The 21,946-nt window shown below is 38.0% G+C and overlaps 1 protein-coding gene across 1 annotated transcript in view; it reads left to right on the forward strand.

Moving 5' to 3' along the window:
* The first annotated feature begins 11,009 nt into the window (after positions 1-11,009).
* The window catches only part of cdh5 (cadherin 5), a 37,967-nt gene continuing 27,030 nt past the window's right edge, over positions 11,010-21,946 (forward strand). Inside the window, exon 1 of the mRNA XM_085427346.1 lies at positions 11,010-11,964. The gene's annotated coding sequence lies outside the window, so the exon portion shown is untranslated. The remainder of the gene's footprint in view (positions 11,965-21,946) is intronic.

Genomic DNA, 21,946 nt, shown 5'->3' on the forward strand with positions numbered 1-21,946 from the left:
TGTCAGTTCTCTGTCCCCCTGTTTTTTTTATCCTTGATTGGTTTCAGGTGTTTCTGTTACCCATGATTACCTTCAGTGTGTCTTTGTGTAGATATTTCTTTTGTGAGATCACCTTTTTGTTTCCCTAGTTTGACCTGTTTGTCTCGGTGTTCTTGTTTAGAATTTTTCTTCGTCTTTTCTTTGTTTTTTGAGCGTTTTCCTTCAGCCTAAATAAAAGGCTACTTTTACTTTATCTTATCAGCCTCTGATTTTGGATTTGGATCTTTTCAACCAAACCCTGAAGGTCCAACATTAGCTTTCAACATTTGGCTTTCATTTACTCCTCAGAGAAATGATTGCCACAGATTTCCTGTAAATCTTTATCTGCTAAATTGTTGGCTTTGTATTCATAAATAACATAATTTGATTCAGTGTTAAGATAAAGCTGTTTACTTAAGCAGCTTTAATTTGCACTGTCAGACAGCTAATACAGCCACACATCTATGTCATTAGTGACTGATTAGAAAAAAATCAAATTCTTTCATTGTTTGGTTAGTTTTTTTTCCCTCCTGATGTATGCAGAATTAGATAAGATAATTAATAATGACAGTCATGGGCTTGAGCTTCATTTCAGCATCGGGAGGAGGGGTTGGGTGGGGTAACACCCTATACATTTTTGAGCTGCAGGCACAATTTCCTGAGTCCTGGGGAAAAATATTCTTGACTTTTTGTTTTTATTTGTTTTTATTATACCTACTGAGTTAACACACATATAGGCATAAATTTGCTCTGCTCTGCCTTTTTGTGTTTTGTCTGTTGCTCACTCCCCCAGATGTGACAGTCAGCATGTAATGATTGAACCCATCTGACAAGCTGGTTTGCAAACAGCAACAATTCTAAACTTATGGAAAGATGTCTGAATACCTGACTTTCGACCCTTTTTTCCGTGTGCCTCCTCCCTGATTATCAACTGCCAACACCAGATGAAATGCTGCAGCTGCTGACTAAGATCACAAAACTCCCTCTGTCACAGTTGTTTACCACAAAAGATTGGTTATGTGAGCTCATCATTTATGTTTTGTGAGTAAAAAGACCCTTCCTTTTCTTCACAGTTGATTCATAAATCTTGTCTTTTATGCACACCCCCAACCCCCACAGAAATGTTAAATCTACACCAATGATGTGAGTTGTGGATGCTTTACATTTGAGCTTTTGGGATTATGTATGATTTAGCCTATAGAGGTGACACTTTCTTTCTGTTCACATTTAAATGCAATGGGGCGATAATAACAGAAGCTATGTCAAAAACTGTGGGGATTAAAATAGGGATGGAGGAACATTAAATTACATGTAGCTAACATACAAATATAAATACTTAGCATGTTTGTTTTATATTGCTCTTTTGGCTCCTCATCTACCTTTTTTATTACCCCCCATCCCATTCTTTCTCTTCCTGAGTCACCCCGGGGCAGTATTTCACATTACTATGTACATCAGACACAGGAGCTCTGGATGAATACACCTCATTCCTCTTTGCAAACACACACATATATTTATTATTACACACATGCACAAAGGGCATGCAGTGATCAGTCATGCCTGAAAACAGATCCTTTTTCTCATCGGAACACATGCAGAAAACACAGAATGATACAGTGCAGGAATAAACATGCATTAGCGCACACAAAGATCATTGTGGTATCTTGGAATACACACACAAACACGGACAAATGGACACAGAAACAAAGAGCTCATCCAGAGCCAAGTAATGTTGACAGCGACCCTGCTATTTTTAAAGGGCACACTTCACAAGATATCATCTCCTCATCATTTGTCCTCAGGGATCTTGTCTATTTACACAACACAAAGACACACAGACACACACACAAATGATGTTAGACGCATGTATAGTAACACAAAAGATTTTCACACGCATGCACACAGGAGGGGTTAATGTCCTAACATATATCTCTCTTGATTGGTGTGTCGTAACAATTCAAGCTGGTTAAAACTGAAATGACTTTTTTTTTTAAACTGAGGTCATAGGAGAGGGAGGCCTTGTTTGCCCTGGTTTCATTTTAACAACATTTTCAGATTACAAAAGCTCTCTAGATTTTACTGTAAATTCAAAAATAACGTGAAAGATACAAATCAAGTCAGTCTCCAGGTTAAAGGCTGGACTTTTTTCTTTAAATTTTAAAGAAAATGCCTCTGTTTTTCCTTCTAAGTGCAAAGTGGAACAAATATTATACTGCATCTTTTAACAGGAAACTAGATACTAGTACACTTTGCAGAACAGGCTGGTTTCAATCCTTGTTTTAACTGCTGTTCTTAAATTTTATAGGTTAATGTGATGAAAAATCAAGAACAGGTGTCAAGCTTTAGAGTCACAGCTGACTGACAGCATGAGGGAGAGTTAGATACCTCAGCTTTTCAGATACAGACACAAACACTAAATCATACATCTGCAACTCAGTCTGACCTGTTTTAAAACTGTCTGTGGTGATGAAGCAAGATGCCCACAGTCTGCCTGAGGCAGCCAAGCAGAAAAGGGTAACTTGTCTGTTTGGCTCTAATTTGGGTTTTGATAGCTAGTAAATGATGTTATGGCCACAAATCTTTTTTTTTTTCACTTGTAGCCATAACATATTTAAGATATATGGTGGATCGGCATACAAGAGCTCTTTTACTGGAAGCTCCATTATATCTTTGTTTTACAGACGATACACTTTATTTTGCATGTGTGTGGATTTTATATGTTCTCCCTGTGGATGGTTAGGTTTTTACTTCCTCTTACAGGCAGGTAGAACAATATAGATGAGCTTTTTAATCTGCTTTCGAAAATTTATTTTTCTAGCAAAAATAATTGTTAAAAATGTTACCAGTTTTATGATATCACCGGGATCTGTGTTGTGGGCAGCAGTCTAAGTGGACATGCACAGACCTTCTCCCCAGCCTCTGGTGAGACCAAGGTGCTCCCAAACCAGCCAAAAGATGTGATTTATCTGCAAAAAACGCAGAAATAAGCTCCTGAAACCATCTAACCCAATACTCTCCACCCATTGGCTGCTCCTAGAAATCCTGTTTATAATAATTATGTACAGAATTAGTGACAGAGTGCAGGTCTTGCAGAGTCCAACACCCAGTGGAAACATATCTTACTTATTGCTGGTAAGAACTAAGATGGTTTGTGAAAAAAGTTGTCTTTAAATGTGGCTTAGAAGATTTTTTTTATGTGCGTGTGTGTGTGTGTGTGTGTGTGTGTGTGTGTGTGTATGATCTATGTTGAGTGTTGTGTTCATAAATAGTTGGTTGAAAATAGACAAGGATCAAGATGGCTAAATGAAGCCAACACTGACTATAAATGGGAAGCAGCCGTTTACTTTGTAGTAGATGATCTAACTATATATTACTGTAAATATGTGTGTGTGTGTGTGTGTGTGTGTGTGTGTGGGGGGGGGGGGGGGGGGGTTCCTCTGCATTAGTTACAGTTTATATTATATAAAATATTTGGACCTAAGATTTGGGGGAAAAAGTAGAGATTTGAAAGAAACATCAGACATGGCATTTGATAATTCTGCCCAACTTGCTCTAGGAACGAGAGCCAAAATACAACATTTAGTGGAAATCAGGGCTGATGTGCATAATGTGGGTGACTAGAAACATGGAGGCTATGAGTCTCTAATACAAGCTTGCCAGGACGAAGGGTCATCTAATCGCATCCCAGTATGTTTGACCTAAATGTACAACAGCTGCTAAGAATGATCTAAAAGTAAAGATATGCAGCTTTTTCACATGAAATGAATCTGATGCAATAACACACCGAGGAGGTCTGTACAACCATTAAACCATTTCAGTCACTATGCTGAAATTTACTGACAGCCATTTACATAATGCTTTTCTAACAGCCTTTTTGTGGTGGTTAGGCGATTAACAAATGTGTTGCAGCATGACTAATGATCATGACTGAATTTACATGCTGAAATGTATTTAGTGATCAGCTTGTGCAGTAAGCATTGAAACATTGTTATTCGGCATGGTGTGAGGTGGGTGTATAGCACGGAGGATTTAACAGACTCTAGCATGTACAAAGTGTAATCTGCAACAAAATAAAGTAGTTGAAGGCTGATGATTTCAAGGTTAAACATTTCCAAATCAATTTACGCATTCAGTTCCTTAAAGTTACAAATCTAACCTTGGTGTCCTGACTTGAATAGAATTACTTTTATCTGTATTTTTTTCAGTAAGAAATCTTTTTCTAGCTTCATTTTAACTGGTGCAATGAAGATTTTTAATGTTCTTTTCAGAACTTGTTCCACTGAAAATATATTTTCAAAGTATTTGTTAGCAATATGGATGGGATTCAAATTATTTACTAAAGAGATAGGAAGGACTTCTCATCACTTAAGTAACTACTTCACAGTTCTTCAACTGTAGCTCCATGCTTTTGTCATCCTATGACATGCCTTTATACTCCACTTCACTTGTCAATATTCTGTATCTTCTTGGCAGGCTCTGTTCACAACCTGAAATCCTACATCTGATGATGCAAGTACTGGCCAAATGACAGCAAGAAAGACTCATTCCAGTCACAAGAGTTGTAATCATTCTCTTTATCAGATAAAAATGTGAAAATTTGATGAGGAGAGATAAGGAAACTGCAGTTTTTCCCAATGAATTCATCTTAAAATAAAAAATTATGTAAAAAATACATTTTAACAGTAACTGCAAAGCGTAAAGGTGTATATCATATTTTGAAGTAGAGTAAAACTTTGGCTAGAGGCATAATAAAAATTCACTCTGCCTGCCTTATTCTCTTGAAACCAATATCTGTTGAACACCTTGAAGGGATTTCTTCAAGTTTGATGGAAATTTACACTTGCATTCAATGATGAAGTGATTAGACGGTAATAGGTCAACAATCAAGGTCATCCTGTTCTTGCAAATGAGGTATCTCTGGGGTAGGGAATCTCAGTAATGCATCAAGAGAAGATTTTTTTTTTTTAATTGAAGTCGGTTGGGGTTTCTCATGTGGTGTCAGAGATTGGTTCCCGACGATATCGGACATACTTACAACCAGTAAGGAAACGTCTATCGCCCAACTACTTAGCAGTGGTTCCTGGAGCTTGCTGGCTGTCACTGGGTGAAACTGGTTGCAATGAAGGTGCTACAATGAAAACCTCGTATTGATCGCTTGGTTGCTAGCATGGTGGCCTATGTTTGTTTTGTTTTTTTCACGTTTGTCTGCAAATACTTCTAACTACTTCCTGAGCAGTATAGTAAAACTAGGACAAATTTCAACTCAAAGCAGAAATAGAGGTTAGCCTTCAAAGTAAGACTTTTGCCTCAGCCCACATGTTTCACAAGCATATTTAATTGAAAGTCAAATGCTCACCATTATGGTCCAGTTTGTGTATTATTTTTCTCATATTTCACACTTGTCTATAAACAGTTTCACTGGTGTTTATAGACAAGCCAGTTGGTTCCACTTAAAATTTGTATGCAACAATTTGCTTGTGACCAAAGCAGAAAAAGGACGTTTTTGCAGACTAGTTACAGAATACACATTTTTCCCTAGCGACAGATGGTTGCCAAGGGGTCACCGACTGGTCTCTAGGTTTCTGTGACTGGTGCTTTATTCACTTGATCTTATATTCTCACCATGATTACATGTTGACTTCATGTGGTAAGTGGTCATATATATGGAAAACCTCAATAGACATTAGTAATCAAATGTCAAGTGACCTCACAAACACGTTTTTCCTTCCTCAAGAAATTTCATGCAAATGTCTAATGATAATGATGTGATGATAGTTTATGTCCACATGATAAAAGGTCCACTTCTCTGGAAAAAATCGAATTCAATGCCGTTACTGTTCTCACACTATACTTAAATTTGATTTTATACTGATTTGATGCCCACCTATTAAATTGCTTTAAACTCTTCTAGACAGTCTTCCAGACTGACATGAAGTTAAACTGACTGTTGGAGGCATAAATGCGTAAGGTGATCATTTTAGTTTTATGTGATAATTAGGTAATATTCTGATATACTGGATGGGCAGATGGGCAGATTACAATGCTCTAGTCTGTTGCTTTTCTAACTATGTGCTGCCTGGTGCTTATAGATAACAATGCAGGGAATGGAATTTGTTGTGATTCATTGTAGTATGGTTTTTTCGTATAATGAAGGGTTGAGGAGGATAAAATATGATGCTTGTCTCAAGAGTAGATGAAAACTGTCCAAAACAACAACAAAGAAAATATAAATGGGAACTATAATTTAAAAGAAGATGCACTCTTTTAGAGAATGAGCCAAAGATTTGAGGCACAGAAAGCTTAACAAATACAGACATTTATCTTCTAAACTGCTCATTAACAAAATGACTTAATTTTTATGTCTCTTTTCAGTGTTTAAATAGATTTCATCATTCTTGCCCGCTCGACATAGCTTGTCATGACAATAGATTTCTATGTCGAGTGTAGTTGTTTTTTTTTTTTGAGTACCCAAGAGCAGGGCGCAGGAGGAAGATGTACAAAAATAAACATTTATTGCTAATAAGTCAAAGAAATGCATAGTCCAAAATCTTCTATTCCAAGAAAACAGAAAAGGCAAAGTCCAGGGAATTAAGAAATCCAAAAATCACTAGGATCACAAGCTCAGGAACAAACTGCTGCAGATACCCAGCTAAATGGATGATGCAATACTGAACAACTGAACAAAGGAATTATAGAAGTATTTATAGACACACACTAATGGGGGGGTTTAACATAGGAGTGTAAATTAAATGCAAATGAAACTAATAAAGAGCTGCTGAAAGCAATAAAGGGAAGACAGTCAGCAAGTAAAACTAAAACAGGATGCTACAAAAAACCCACCACAATCTCAACGAAAACACAAAGAACTAACAGAGACACACTAACTAGACTCCAAAAGTATTAATAATAAAGCTAGAAATTAATCAAGATTAAGATCAAACAGAACAACCAACAGAGACCCAAACTCAAGGCTTCTGTATGTTGAGGTTGGACCAAACCAAGCAGAACCAAACCAACAAACCAGCAGATAAGAACTAATGCTGGATTTGCAGTAGTATTGATGGAAAGATCTGTTTTCTTAAAGTGCTAAATGTAGTGCTATTCCTGACTGACTCCTTCACTATAATAATGACAGCAGAGTTGCATGCTTTGCTTACAATAAAAAACGAGTGAGACAGCAGAGTATTTAAGGAGAGGTGTGACCGCTGATACTGGCAAAATGCTAAATACCAAATGCTAGTGTAGGTAAAAGATAAAAATAAAATCAAGAGACTGGTTTATCTGAGCAGATCTTAGCAGTGCATATGTCGGCGTAACCACTTTCACTTATTGTGGTAGTAACATAATCATGTAGCATGTGTCTCATAAATGGTCTGCATATGTTACATGGTTGGTGTAGCCGCAGAGTCATGAAGCAGCAGAATTCCTTGTGCAAAAATTACACGGATGTAAATCAAGCCCAGTTGTGAGCAGTTTTTCTCCTAAAGAAAAATAAGTCTTCTGCTTATAAATTAACAAACATGTCAGAATTTCCAAGTCCCTGTTGGCAGTTTTGAAAAACAAAAATTATTTAAAGGGAAAAAACATATGGTTCCTTACAGTACGAGCGTGGCTTTCAAACTTTTAATTTATTATTGAAAACTAAGTCAAAATAAAACTGGTGGATCTTCATTTAAAATAAATGCCTTGTTGAAGCCTGTGGGAGTCAGCTGGACAAACTAAAAAGCCAATAATTTACTCTGAAATTATAACAACTTACTTTTACTTTTAAAAGCTGAATTTGCTTAAAGGTCAGCTGCAACTGAACCCTTAAAAGAATGATATTTGTGAACCTAATAGGGAACGTGTTTCTTTTTCAGAAACGTTGTTGCTTTTAATCGTTATGAGCAGTGGGAACATACTGGAACAGATAAGTAGGAAAAGTCCTGTGTCGTGTGGACCCACCTTTGAGGTAGTGTTTTCAACAGGGATCTATATTTATAGGAAAAACATTATATGTGTTAATGATGAAAGTGGACCCTCTAGGCACATAGACACTATTTAAGAAACATCTGTCATGTTAGACATATTCCTCTCTTGCTCATCCTTCTCTTTCTTCCCTCTCAGTGCTCCTTGATGTTCAGCCCCCAATGGTCTTCTTCCAGTCAAACCACTAGTGGGGGAATATCGCCCGTTTCCTTACATGTCATGAGTGGAACGAAGATGCAATTTTTAGTGCCAAAGTGTTATTTAGGAAAGTAGGCCAAGAGCATGAGGATTTTTGAAAAGACAGAATGACAGAGATACACTGAGGGGTAGAGGGAAAGAGATGTGTAAACAAGAGAGTTTCCATCATATTTGTGACATTTTGTTTGTTTGTTCTTGAGACAACCCTCAGTCTTGTACATGTCGCCTTGTTTACTGAAAGAAAACAGACAGCCAACATGAGGAAAAAATCTTCCTCTTATTTCTGCGCTTGTTGCCTTTATTCACATACATCACTGCCTCTGCTCTGTAAAACTGAGCCCAATTAATGGGTGATTTAAAGAGTGTCTTTTTAGATTTAACAGTGGTTATGATGTGAGCATGCAAATGTCATTAAATGTTGCACACAATGTAAAGGATGCAATCTTAATTTTCATTAAATCTAATGATGGACTAACAAATAAAAAACGACACATTTTCAAACACCATCGTTCAAGCTTTCTTTGTTCCCCCTGATGTGCAGCTGCCATTCAAGTCACTAGTTTCTTATTTCTTATCTGTTTAAAATGACAGTCTTTCTATCTCTCTCTCTCCCACACACACACACACACACACACACCTACACACACACACACACACACACACACACACGCACACTCATTTTCCGACAGAGAAGGAGTGAAGCGGGTGAAAGATTTTCCCTGAAGGTAGATGTTACTTGGTCAGAAACAAGAAAACACTTAGGAAGGGTGGTTCACCAGGGTGGAACAAGAATACTGAACAGAGCAGACAAGACTCTCGAATGCAAAGGCAGCATGACGTTTTTATAATAGTGCAAGACCCCTTCATCCTCCATTTCGATAATGGAGTGGAAAAAACTGCACACACAAGGTATTCACACTGCAAATTAAATGGCCAGAAATTTGTGCTTCCATCATTTTGATTGGTCAGATTTTAGCCATCTCACACCTCTGCACTTCTTTTCTCCTCGAGCTTTTTGCACTGTTGCTGTGCTTCATGCAGTGCTGAAGTCAGTTTTAGCAATACAGAGAAACTAGCAGATTTTTCATTGTGTTTGCATAGTGAAAAAAACTTAAATTAGGGCTGTGGGTGGGGCTGCTTTGTGAGGTCAAATTCAAATTCAAATTCAAATTTTATTTGTCACGTACACAGTCATACACAGTACGATATGTAGTGAAATGCTTGGACAACTGCTCGTGACCTAAAGAAAACAAAAAAGGAAAGGCTATGAATAAGATAGGAAATAAATATGAAAAATTAAAAAGGGTAAATTTAACTAGGAAGGAATAAAATATAAATTAAGGTTAAAAATGAAATAACTGTACAACACAAATTAGAATGAGGGGTAAATTTAACTGGGAAGAATAAGATAAAATATATAAATTAAAGTTGAAAATAAAATAACTGTACAACAAAATACACAATACACAATATAGAACTATATAAGAATGTATGAAGAAATCTAAATCTAAATAAATATATACACAATAACAGCAGCTGTACAAGTATTAACTGGAAATGAAGAATATAGTGACCAGTGTTGTGCAAAAACAAAGTCCAGAATGTCCAGTGTGTGTGTAAGAACCATATGTGTGGGTCAGTACTGTGTGGTGGTGTGATTGAGAGACCGTATCGCCTGCGGGAAGAAGCTCCTCCTCAGTCTCTCTGTGTTGGTCTTCAGGGAGCGGAATCGCTTTCCTGACCTCAACAGAGAGAACAGTCTGTTGTTGGGATGGTGCGGCCTCATACATGACATTTGTCTGTTTTATAAAGTCTGTAATCCTCTTGTATAGAACATACACAGCACAGGCTTCACAGAAAATCCTTCATTAATTAAAGAAGTTCCTGATTAGAAGAAGCTTGCATTGTTTTTGTGAAGGCCGTCTGTTTCTTATTTGAAAAGCAATGACAAACAGTCCTTTTGTCTTAAAGTTTGGACTGTGTCTAGAGAGAAAAAAATAACAGTATTGCCCTCACTAATCAGATCAGAGAACTGAGAGCAAGAGAGAGACTGTACATACACAAGTACTACATAAAGTAGATTTAAAGTAAATGTTGATGTATGATGTCTGGAAAAGCTGCTCCCAGATGAAATGACAATATTTTATGTAGAACTGAGCTGAAACTGCAAAATAAAATATAAAAGAAACAAGAGACAGAGCAAACGGGGAGAATGAGAAAAAGATGACAGAGAGAGGGAGGGAGGGTGAGATGGGAGTGAAAAAGAAAGGCTGGACTGCTATTGCCACAGGAGAGGTTTCAATTTAAAAACACACAGCCGGCTTTCCTGTCCAATTCGCCAAATTACTGACGAACAACTCACCCCCGAAGAGACGGGGGGAGTAAGATAAGGAGTGTGTGAGTGTGCGTGCGTGCGTGTGGCAAGGCGTCCCTCTCATCTCATTTTCCAGCTTAGACGACATCTCTCTGTCAGATACACTCACACACACACACACACACACACACACACACACACACACACACACACACACACACACACACACACACACACACACACACACACACACACACAAAGTCAGCCCTCTGAAATATTTACTAGCCTCATGTGGGGAAATCTCTAAGGATTATCCCCAATAACCTGTTTAACTTAATCCTTATCTCACACACATGAATAATAAATCTCTCCCCCACTCCCCGTCGCTCTCCCGCTCTCTGAGAAGGACCGAGAAGTAACGCCTCTCTCACCTTACTCTCCATCACCCTCCCTCCCTTCTCCTATCTCACACACTCACTCCATCTGCTTCATGAACATGAGCCGGCTGCTTTCTCTGCCTCTCCTAGTGTTTTTGAGCTGTTTTGACATATGCACTCCCTCTCTGCTTCTCTTGCTCTCTCCCTTTTTTTCTGTCTTTTCACCAATCCACCAATACCTCCCCATACCTCCATCTCTTTCTGTTTTCCCCTCCAGGACAGGAAAAGGAGCAGTAGCTGGGAGCACCAGCGGACAACACTGACCAGAATAACAGGAAGAGGAAGTGGGCAGTGACCTGTGTGAGAGAGGACTGCGGTCAGACAGCTGTGGTTCACCATTTTTGGGTCTTGGATGAGAAAACCACATCAGAGGGGAGAGAGGAAAAGAGAACAAGAGAGACTCGAAACCTGTTGGATTCACACCTGCGGAAAAACCTCGACAACCTGAGAAGAGAAAGAGGGTGACAAAGACATTTTGGGGTAAAAACTCCACTGTTGGAGTAGCTGGAGCTTTTACTTTTTTGATAAAAATCTTACTAACTAAGAGACAACTGTAATACCCACTTGAGTAAAAACTGATAATTATCTGATGAGTGGGGTTTTTTTTATATTTGATTCTCAGTTTTTCTTTGGAAATCCATCTCTGGGATACAACTTAAGAGGCATCAACCCATTTTTCATCATCACAGACTTTCTTATCTCTCTGGCAGTCCAGGAAGGGATTTGTACAGAAGCCTAGTAAAAATCTAACAAAGAGAGAAATCCCTGCTTGTACACCTGCTGCTCTCATTCTACATCAGGGGGAAAAAAAAGGAGTACGAGAGAGGAAAAGAAGTAGTCGTATCAGTAGGTGGTTTTTGCCTCTGTTGAGCTCATGACCACCCACCAACCACTGATTTCTACCTGCGAAATTAATAAAGCATAACTCAAGTCTGAGCAAGTGAACACGTTGAAGGATTTGGGCTTCATTTTATACCTCGACAAAGATCTGAACAGCAGTTCTGCCTGGCTTCGACTTCAGTTTGACTGGTAAGTTCTCTTTTTATGTCTTGGAAAGAAAAATACTGTGCATGTGTGTTATATACGTGTGTGTCTGTACCTGAATAATGAGAATGTGAGTTGGTGAAGGGTGTGCGCTTTCATGTTCAGCAAATGGAAAGTGTGAAGCAGTTCTTTCTGATTGAAAAGCAGTGCACTGCAGCGTACCCAGAAAAATGTAGCCCAGATCCCTTTAAAACGCTACAGGCTACTTTCCCATTCACTCCAGGGTGAAATGCTCATGAATACTTGTAAAACTGCCTCCAAGAAGGTACAGAAATAACTGAAAATGATGGTTATAACCCCTTTTAAGGACATGCTGTCAGCCCCCGTCACTGTTCACATATGCTGTGCCAATGATCTCGGACAGCTCTGTGTAGATTTGAATGCTGTAATTGAGTGCTGTTCTCCCCCCCAGAGGCTGGACTGTCATTCCTGGAGACAAGAGGTTATAACCATTAAAACAATACAGGATGATCCGGAGACACAGCAGGAAAAATTTAGAACCAATCTCAGTTCACCGGGTGGTCTTCAGTTATTCAATTTTGAGGAGTTAAACAATGAAAAAAAAACTTAACTGTCAAGCTGATGTCAAGTTCATTTGCGATTAAATATTGATGAAACAAAGTATGACGCACATCTAATATTAAAAGGTAGCGTAGCTCTTGTCAGTTGAGTGGTGTCAATTTGTGAGCTGAAGACTTCCTTGCGTTATAGTGAGTTTAGGCTCCCTCTTATCAACCTTTCAAGCCAAACTGTACATGAAAGGATAGAGAAAATAACACCTTACAGTAAAATTTTAATTTCTATTAGGTTATTCAGAGTGTGCTGTAGTTGCCTGTGGCTATCACTACACAGACAAAGTGTTTCTGTGTACCTGCATATATGCCCTGTATATATGGGAACAGTTGTTTTGTAGTACTCTGGATCTATGGCTCAAAGTGATAGAAGTGATTTGATTTGTTTGTTACATTGAAAGCCGTTGATGCAACTAAACCCAGTGGTCTAATTCCTGGAGAGAGAAATCCTTTGGGTGCCATCTGGGAGACTTCACCCTCCCACACACACACACACACACACACACACACACACACACACACACACACACACACACACACACACACACACACACACACACACACACACACACACAAGATTCATGATTAGAGCCGTTCATTCATTCAAATATGTCAGTGTGGTTGACAAGCTGTCCAGCTGTGGCGATGTTAGCTCAGCTGAAGTTACTGATTACTACTGAAAGACCCAGTTAAGGTTTTACTTAAAGGGACTGACCTGTATTCTTTGTTTTACACAGTATACCTTATTCCATTGTGTATCTCCACAATGTCATTTGTTACTTCAGATTTTTTTAAAATGTTTTTGTTTCTTTTTTTTGTGATCGCTTGAGAAACTGATTAATAGGAAAATGCCATCAATAAAATTAAGAATAAAAGTGAGGAATAATCCAACTGGTCTCCAGCTCCCACACTACTATGCCCACTGTGGGGAATTAAAAGCTTTCCAGTGCAGCAAACTGATCTGATCTGGCAAATCAGCATTCATGTATTTATTGTTTTTACATTCAGTCAGCACCACTTAGAGTTATGGAGTATTTACTGGAGATGAAGCTCGATTTTTGAGAAATAATTAGATTATAAATATTGCTCATAGTATTTTTGGTCATTTAAATTATGTTTAATATGAAAGGAAACTCATAAGTCCAGTATTTAGACTCATTTATTTTGTTTATCTGCTATGTAGCGCTGTAGTTGCAAAATTTGCCTTCAGCAGAGGGGCTGACAGCTGAGTCCAAACCAATGAGGATAAGACTTGAGGCTTTAAATTACTTTCAAATGACTGTTTGTTATCACCATCGCGTATAAGCTGGCCAACATCAGTCATAACCAATTCACTGTATGGAAATGGGATTTGTCTGATGTGACCCAGTGACTGTGTCAGCGAGGACGCTGTGTGTGCGTGTGTGTGTGTGTGTGAATGACTCCTGGTGTGACTTTCTGGCAGACAGATTGTTAGAAGCTGCTCTGTGATTAAACCTGTTTTAATCTCTACAACACACACTACACTATTCAATAGGCGAAGATCACAGATCTGAGACTGTGAAATCACTCTGCATTCCTACTGCCCACAAATAAACAACCTCCTGATTTTAAGGTGACAAAAACGGCTAAAAAAGCTAAATAGTGCCAAACACTGATATTTGTGTAACACAACCTAAAGACTGATGGTGATGTGTTCATTAAAAAGAAACTAGTGTCCCTTTGCATGTATAATTTGTTATTTAATGTACAAAATATGATTAAAACATCCAAACTTGGGGAAGACAGAACAGATAAAGACATGAATTAAATGTGATCAATAATAGCACTAAAGTGAGATAGAATTCATTAAAATGGTTCCAGCTCTGCTTTGCTTTTCGCCAGCTCTCAGCTATGAGAATTTGTTCAAAAGAATCAACAACTTGGTCGTGATCTGGAGTCCAAGCAAATCTCATACTAAACCTGCTTCATTTTACGACAACCTCCATGTTAAATAAACCAGCTGATAACTTTAATAGATTATCATGTAAATGCCACTTACATGATCCCGCTTTTGCACACAAACGTTTAGTTTTATTTTAATTAAAGGTACAGATGATGATTATCCACAGCAAAGATATGATGTCTATGTGGTGATTTGTTGTTGAGATCTTTTGCTTCAACACAAGCATTGGACAGATGTTACTGAATATTGATTTTATATGCTCAAGTTATGCATATTGAAATCATAAATTAGTTACAATTTCATCTATAGACATATTATTATTATATTATGGCAAAAAGAATCTGAAAGGAATCATCATCATCAAGGATCTTACTTTGTCAATTTAATACTGGAGGAACAGATGCCACTTCTCAAGACCAGATTGGTTTTAACAACTAAAAAAAGTGATGTGATTTTAGAGCGTTGGAACTAGTTAAACTTGAATGGACACATTTTTATTTTAGTCATTTTAAATGTTTTAGTTATTTAGTTATGAGTTATTAGGTTAAGATTTGTCTTCAGATTTCCTGCCCATTAGAGGTGGTGTTTTGAGTCGCGGAGACATCCTACCACTGTGGCACCCTTAATTAAAACTTTTGGTTTAGGATAAGTCAAAAACAAAGATAGGAAAAAGTAGAAGTAAACTTGGTAAGTGTAATTAACTTCTTGCAAATCCAAATCTGCCTGAATTTCTTTGTGAGAAAAAGTCATTGACTCAAATCCACCAAGTGTCAAGATATGCTGAATGACAGACTGAAGGAAAGACAGATTTCTTGTCCCACCATAGTGAGAAAGGATTAAATCAAATTATATTTCCATCTTCAAAAACACAGACGCGACAACAGGACTTCAACGTGAACTTCAAATACCCTTCAGCGACCGCTAGGATTATGAAATCTTGTTGACTCGCTTCTGTGCTTTAGCCTTTGGTAGACTGAAGAACTAGGTCAGATCTGTCTGCCAGTCACAAAACATCCCGGAGAATGACAACTGTGTCTCTGAGTCTGTCTGTTTCTGCTCCTCTGTCACACTCACACACACTCACTTGCCTGCGGACAATGTACAGATGTAATTACAGATATTCCTGAATGTTATTTATTCTTCATAGCTCCGAAAGATGCCTTTGATAAATGATGCCATAAATAACTTTGTATAATCCTCAAGTGAGATTTGTGTGTCTGACACTTGCAGTTTACAAAGTGATTATTATATAAGCTTATATATATACTGTCATGTATTTAAAAAAACAAACAAACATACACTTAAACTGAAAACTCCTGTAACTTTTCATACATCAATCTGCATGTCTGTTTTTACATTTTTAATTCAAAGAATTAAAAAAACTTGAGTTAAACTATAAAAAAGGGGTGAACTTGGGTAAACTGGGTGCACTGGTGTGTTTATTTATCTGGGTTCTTATAAGGTGCTAGATCTATGGAAGCCCGTTTCCGCCACTAAAAAAAAAAAAAAAGGATCCATAACTCAAAATTTCGAGTTATTTTCTTGAAATTTCGAGTTATTATCTCGAAATTTCGACATATTAACTCAAAATTTTGAGAAAAGCAACTCGAAATTTCGAGTTAGCGCTGCCAATCAGTAATCTACGTGAATGACGTCATTTCCATGTTACCCGGAAGCTGAAGCCCTCAGCTACAAATGCTACAGCTAAGCTACCGGTATTACATCCAGTCGTGAATGCACAGATTGCTGAGTGTTTTCAGCCTGGCTTCACAAATGATGAAATCCCTGTGTTATTAGCTGAATCACATGGTGTTACTATCAGCAAACATACTTTAATTTGTTGGGATCCGTTTTTGAGTGCGCGGTCCTGCGCCATATGCTTCCAGGTAACAAGAAAGCGACCTCATTCACGTATATTTTTGATTGGCAGAGCTAACTCGAAATTTTGAGAAGAGTAACTCGAAATTTCGAGTTATATTTCTCGAAATTTCGAGATAATAACTCGAAATTTCGAGAAAATAACTCGAAATTTCGAGTTATGGATACTAGCTTTTTTTTTTTTTTTAGTGGCGGAAACGGGCTTCCATATATATCTGCTTTTAAGGTGAGACAGAGAGAGTATGGGGGTGGAGAAAAGGAAAGGGGGAGAAAAAAGGTGAGAAAAGGAAAAGGGAGAAGGAATGATAGACAGGGACAGAAATAGACTGTATGAAAACAACATGCATCTTTCACCTTGAGAGATACAACAAGCCACAAGTGGAGACTTTTAAGAGGAAAAATGTATTGAAAGCACTGTCAGAGAAAAGAAAAGAAAGAAGACGTGGAGGGAAGAGAGGCAGCGAGGTGTCAACGGGCAGAAAGAGATGGGGAAACTAAAAAAGGAATGACACAAAATACAAAATGTTAGTCAAACACAGTGAGACACTGAGTCTGAAACTGAGACAAATGTACAGTCAGCAGCAGGAATGAATCCCAGGAAGGGTGTGTCCACTTACTAATGATGACCCCACATTAGTAGACCCGACAGCATTTCCCAGAAGGCATTGTGTTTACACTTCCTGTTTGCTGATAAAGAGAAGGAGGAATTGCTGTTTCAAAAAAAAAAAGCCCCTTTGGGGAAAACGCCCCTAACAGATTTTTTCTCTGTCAGAAATAACTGTGAATGTACGTGTGACATTTCTGTGTAAAAGTTAGTTGTGATGGTGAGATATTTGACTTTTATCTTTCTTTTTTCAGTATGCAATCACAGCTAAAGTTCAGCTTTGTCAAACAATTATTGTTATTCATCTGAAGCTACTTTTAGTTGCCACAGTGTGAAGCTCCACATATTTGATCTGGGAGATTTTTATACAGAATGCCTTTCCTGACACAATCCAGGGGACTTGTGTTTCCTTCCATGACTGAATTGGGGATCATTCGGTTGTTAGGCAAATGTGTAAATTATTACACTGTGGAGACACTTAAATAAATAAATAAATAAATAAATAAATAAATAAATAAATAAATAAAATAAAGGGCAGCATTCTAACTGCTGGTCAACATTCTAAGGTGGAAATGTTATAAAGGTAATAATGATTAATGGTTATTAGTAATTAATTATTAAACTCCTTTATATTTGTGGTATATTAGTTTATATTGGCTAAACATACAACTCACAAAATGAACAAGTAGGTGTGAATCACAGGAATCAAAATAATGCCAATCTCTGATTCGGTCTTTTACTTTTAAGTACTCACTAAATTATGAACTAAGGTGGGGATTTACCCTTCACAATTCCATTAATGTTTGAGTTGTCAGTTTAAAAAGTCCCCTGCTGCTGCTGAGACTAAGGTGAAGCAATTCTTTAATTTTTTTTAGTGCTTATTTCAACTCTATTGCTCAGGAATAACATAAATGAAGTCAACAATTGTTTAAGTAAAAATTCTAATAGTTAAGTAGCTCATTTTGCCATCAAAATACACTGAATGAGTCGCAGTCCTCTTAAGCAGCTATGGGACAAATCACAGGTTTGGTCACCTAAGAGGTTTTCCTGCATATGTTTTATATGTTAAATTGCTTCATTTATGGTGTTTGTGAAATTTAGGGAGGTTTAATGAGTTTGATTAACTCTCAAATAATTTTGTTTTGAGTTATTTTATTTTGTTTTAATGTAATTGTATTTATTTTAGCTTTAGTCTTGGCTAACATTCTTCTTCAAATTTAGGGTAAGGCAAGTTTAGTGAGTACAGTTCTTTGTTTTAAAGGCAACAGAAAGTGTGATTGCTTTCTTTGTTCAGATTATGTCAAGAAGAAGCATAGAAGCTGACAAACTAAACAAAGGTGATACAGTGATTAGAAATGTACTGTTAATATATGATTTACTGAAGATGTAAATGTTTGAAGGGACCAAATGCATATTATTATTTTTTTTCCAGTTTTTCAGAGGAAAAAAAATGAATAAGGAGCGGAATGAATGGGAAATAAATCACCTTGTCATCCATTTACAGATCGGCATTGTGACATCACACTCACCCCTGAAATATAATTAAGATAAACTTTGAGATGTAATGTATTGCATGAAAATAAAAAAGGGGCAATATTTGATAGGTTCAGACTCTTCTCCTCATGATCATCATTTACATTTTTTTCTTGTCAACTCTACATAAGAGACAGCTGTAGCAGCCGTGCATCATTTATTGGTTTGTGGCCCAAACCGATGTTTCAAAACCTCAAGGCTGGCATATTTGTCATGTTGGAGCCAGAAGTGATCCTACTTGGAATGGGTTGCTGTTATCAGCTAACAAGCTTGATTGGCAAGCTACAGTAATAGACTGTAGGGCTGCATTCCACAGACAAACACACACATACTTGCTAATTAGTGCAAAATTCATTTTCAGTTACCACAGGTCTAGAAACCTGAAGCAACCAGTGTCTAGACCTGACTGACTGAAAGTGGATACTGGAGATTGCTGGCATTTGCTTTTAAATCAGTTGCTAAAGCGCCATTCACGCAGGTCTAGAGACCAAAGGACTGTTTTCTGTGACCATTTGGCAAGTGGAAGGTAGAAGCTTTTGGCTGTCGCTAGCAATAAAATTGGTCTCAAAGGGGTTTAAGGTGCTTCACAGAGACCTCCTTGGCAGCTTTGCCATGCTTGTCGTTGCCATGGTTTCCCATAATTTGCCCGGAAGATGCTGACTTGTCCGCAAACAAAAAATGAACACTTTAAATCAAATTCAAATTCAAATTTTATTTGTCACGTACACAGTCATACACAGTACGATATGTAGTGAAATGCTTGGACAACTGCTCGTGACCTAAAGAAAACAAAAAAAGGAAAAGGCTATGAATAAGATAGGAAATAAATATGAAAAATTAAAAAGGGTAAATTTAACTAGGAAGGAATAGAATATAAATTAAGGTTAAAAATGAAATAACTGTACAACACAAATTAGAATGAAGGGTAAATTTAACTGGGAAGAATAAGATAAAGATAAATATATAAATTAAAGTTGAAAATAAAATAACTGTACAACAAAATACACAATACACAATATAGAACTATATAAGAATGTATGAAGAAATCTAAATATAAATAAATATATACACAATAACAGCAGCTGTACAAGTATTAACCGGAAATGAAGAATATAGTGACCAGTGTTGTGCAAAACCAAAGTCCAGAAAGTCCAGTGTGTGTGTAAGAACTGTATGTGTGGGTCAGTACTGTGTGGTGGTGTGATTGAGAGACCGTATCGCCTGCGGGAAGAAGCTCCTCCTCAGTCTCTCTGTGTTGGTCTTCAGGGAGCGGAATCGCTTTCCTGACCTCAACAGAGAGAACAGTCTGTTGTTGGGATGGCTGAGGTCCTTCACGATCTTCCTGGCCTTGGTCCAGCACCGCCTGCTGTAGATTGAGTGCAGGTCAGGGAGCTCGGAGCGGATGGTGCGCTCAGCTGACCGCACAACCCTCTGTAGAGCTCGTCTGTCCTGCATGGTGCTGTTCCCGAACCAGGTTAAGATGTTTCCCGCCAGGATGCTCTCTATGGTGCACGAGTAAAAGTTCCTGAGCACCTTGGAGGGCAGTTGGAAGTCTCTCAAGCGTCTGAGGTGGTAGAGACGCTGTCGGGCCTTTTTCACCACGGTGTTGATGTGACAGGACCATGACAGGTCCTGCGTGATGTGAACTCCGAGGTATTTGAAGCTGTCCACTCTCTCCACTGGGCACTCGTTGATGACGGGGGTCTGGTAGTTCCTCTCCTGCTTAGTGCTGAAGTCCACTATCAGCTCCTTTGTCTTACTGACGTTTAGTAATTCAAATTAGAAAAGGTGATGCCTAACAGACAGCTACTTGCCACAGCTGCCTGAACCCGAAGATCAAAGTCTTCCTCATTTTTGGGGGCTGATCCTGACAAGGGTCACACCAGCGGATCATTTGCCTCTATCTCACACTCTCCCTTGTATCCTCTGATGTCACATTTACCCATCCATCAGTGTTTCTAACTTTAGGTGTTTACAGGTGCTTATCATCAGCCTATGTGATTGATGATTGGGGGACATTTCCAATAAGGTAAATGTAGGTTGCCTGATAGATTTAAAACTGCCCTCACAGGAAAATTTAAATGTAGCGACACAAATAGTAATTTTATCAAATCAAATCACCAAATCCTTGGATTACTGCTTTAAAGTAATAGTAAAAGTAATAAAAAAAATGTTTACTTAGAAGATAGAATAACAGTGTTATGGAAAACAGATGCTGAAGCTACTTAAAGGTAACAAAAATCATAAAGCAAAAGAAGGTTAATAGCAAGTGAAATTAAAGTATTTGGAGGCAACATTATTTCTCAGTGGTATTAACTTTTAATTTCATTTTGATCACACTGTGTTTATTACCTGCCCATGGGGACAGACGTATGGGGATCCACAGCCAGGAAAAACAAATATTTATTAGCGCTGCACAAATGCACTTTTATGAACATGGTGCTCAGATGTTCACTCAAGTCTCTGTTAGACTGCAATAGAACACAATGCACTTCTGTTTAATTAATTTAGTCCTGAAAGGAAACTAAAGAAAGAAAGCACAAGAGAAAAAAATAAAACCCAAACAAAGGGACGTCAACTAAAGGCCAAAAAACACTACTAAGTCTTTGTCTGAGCTGATTTGTGGGGAGCAGTGTGAAGAGGTCATGGGAGGTCAGCAGAATATGAGATTAGACCATTAGAGTGAGGAGACTTTGTGCCAGTATAATCCCTTCATCATAATCTTGCTTTCTTCCTCCCTGCTGCTAATGGCTGGAAGACAATAAGATGCACTAATCTCTGCTGGGATGGCGAGGGGCTGTGCTGAAATATCTACTGAAGTACAGAGTGCATATAGACTAAAGTGTTTTGAAGATTATTTCCCTGGCATTTCTGCTTTATTAGATAGGGCCCAGTGGGGGGAGACAGGAACGATGGGGAAGACAAACACAGACAGAGAGGGTGAAACAGTATAAGAAAGACTGGCAACAAAAGTGAAGATTTGCTGCACTGCTGGTGTTTGTGTACCACATACACTTTCATTTTGGTTAAATGGTGTTAAATGCCTTGCAGGCAGGAAGAAGTGATGCAACGCACTGAAATGCCTTCCAACTTGTAATCAGTCAAAAGCCATAAATCAAACGAGGTGCCAGTTGGGCCCAAGTTTTTACGATAAATGGAAGCAATTTTGAATTTGATATAAATGAATCCAATGATTGCTGTTGTTCATGATTAGATAGCTTGGGTCAAGGTAAATGCGAATCGCTTGCATGTGTTACAGTACACACCACATCAATGGTTTATGATGCAATCTATGAGTGAAGTGGTGGGAAATGTAAGAAAACAGTAAGACTTACAAGTGTTGGAAAAAAGCTGAGGTATGTAAAATGGTCAATATCAGTTAATACTGGTAATATCGCTCGACTGAAATCAGAAGCGATGAGTGAGGGTTTGCACTCTCATAGTGTAGTGACTTGT

The sequence above is a fragment of the Rhamphochromis longiceps genome, linkage group LG13, assembly GCF_057381845.1.
Source record: "Rhamphochromis longiceps isolate RC_006_pf linkage group LG13, R_longiceps_female_GT1.1, whole genome shotgun sequence".
NCBI lineage: Eukaryota > Metazoa > Chordata > Actinopteri > Cichliformes > Cichlidae > Rhamphochromis > Rhamphochromis longiceps.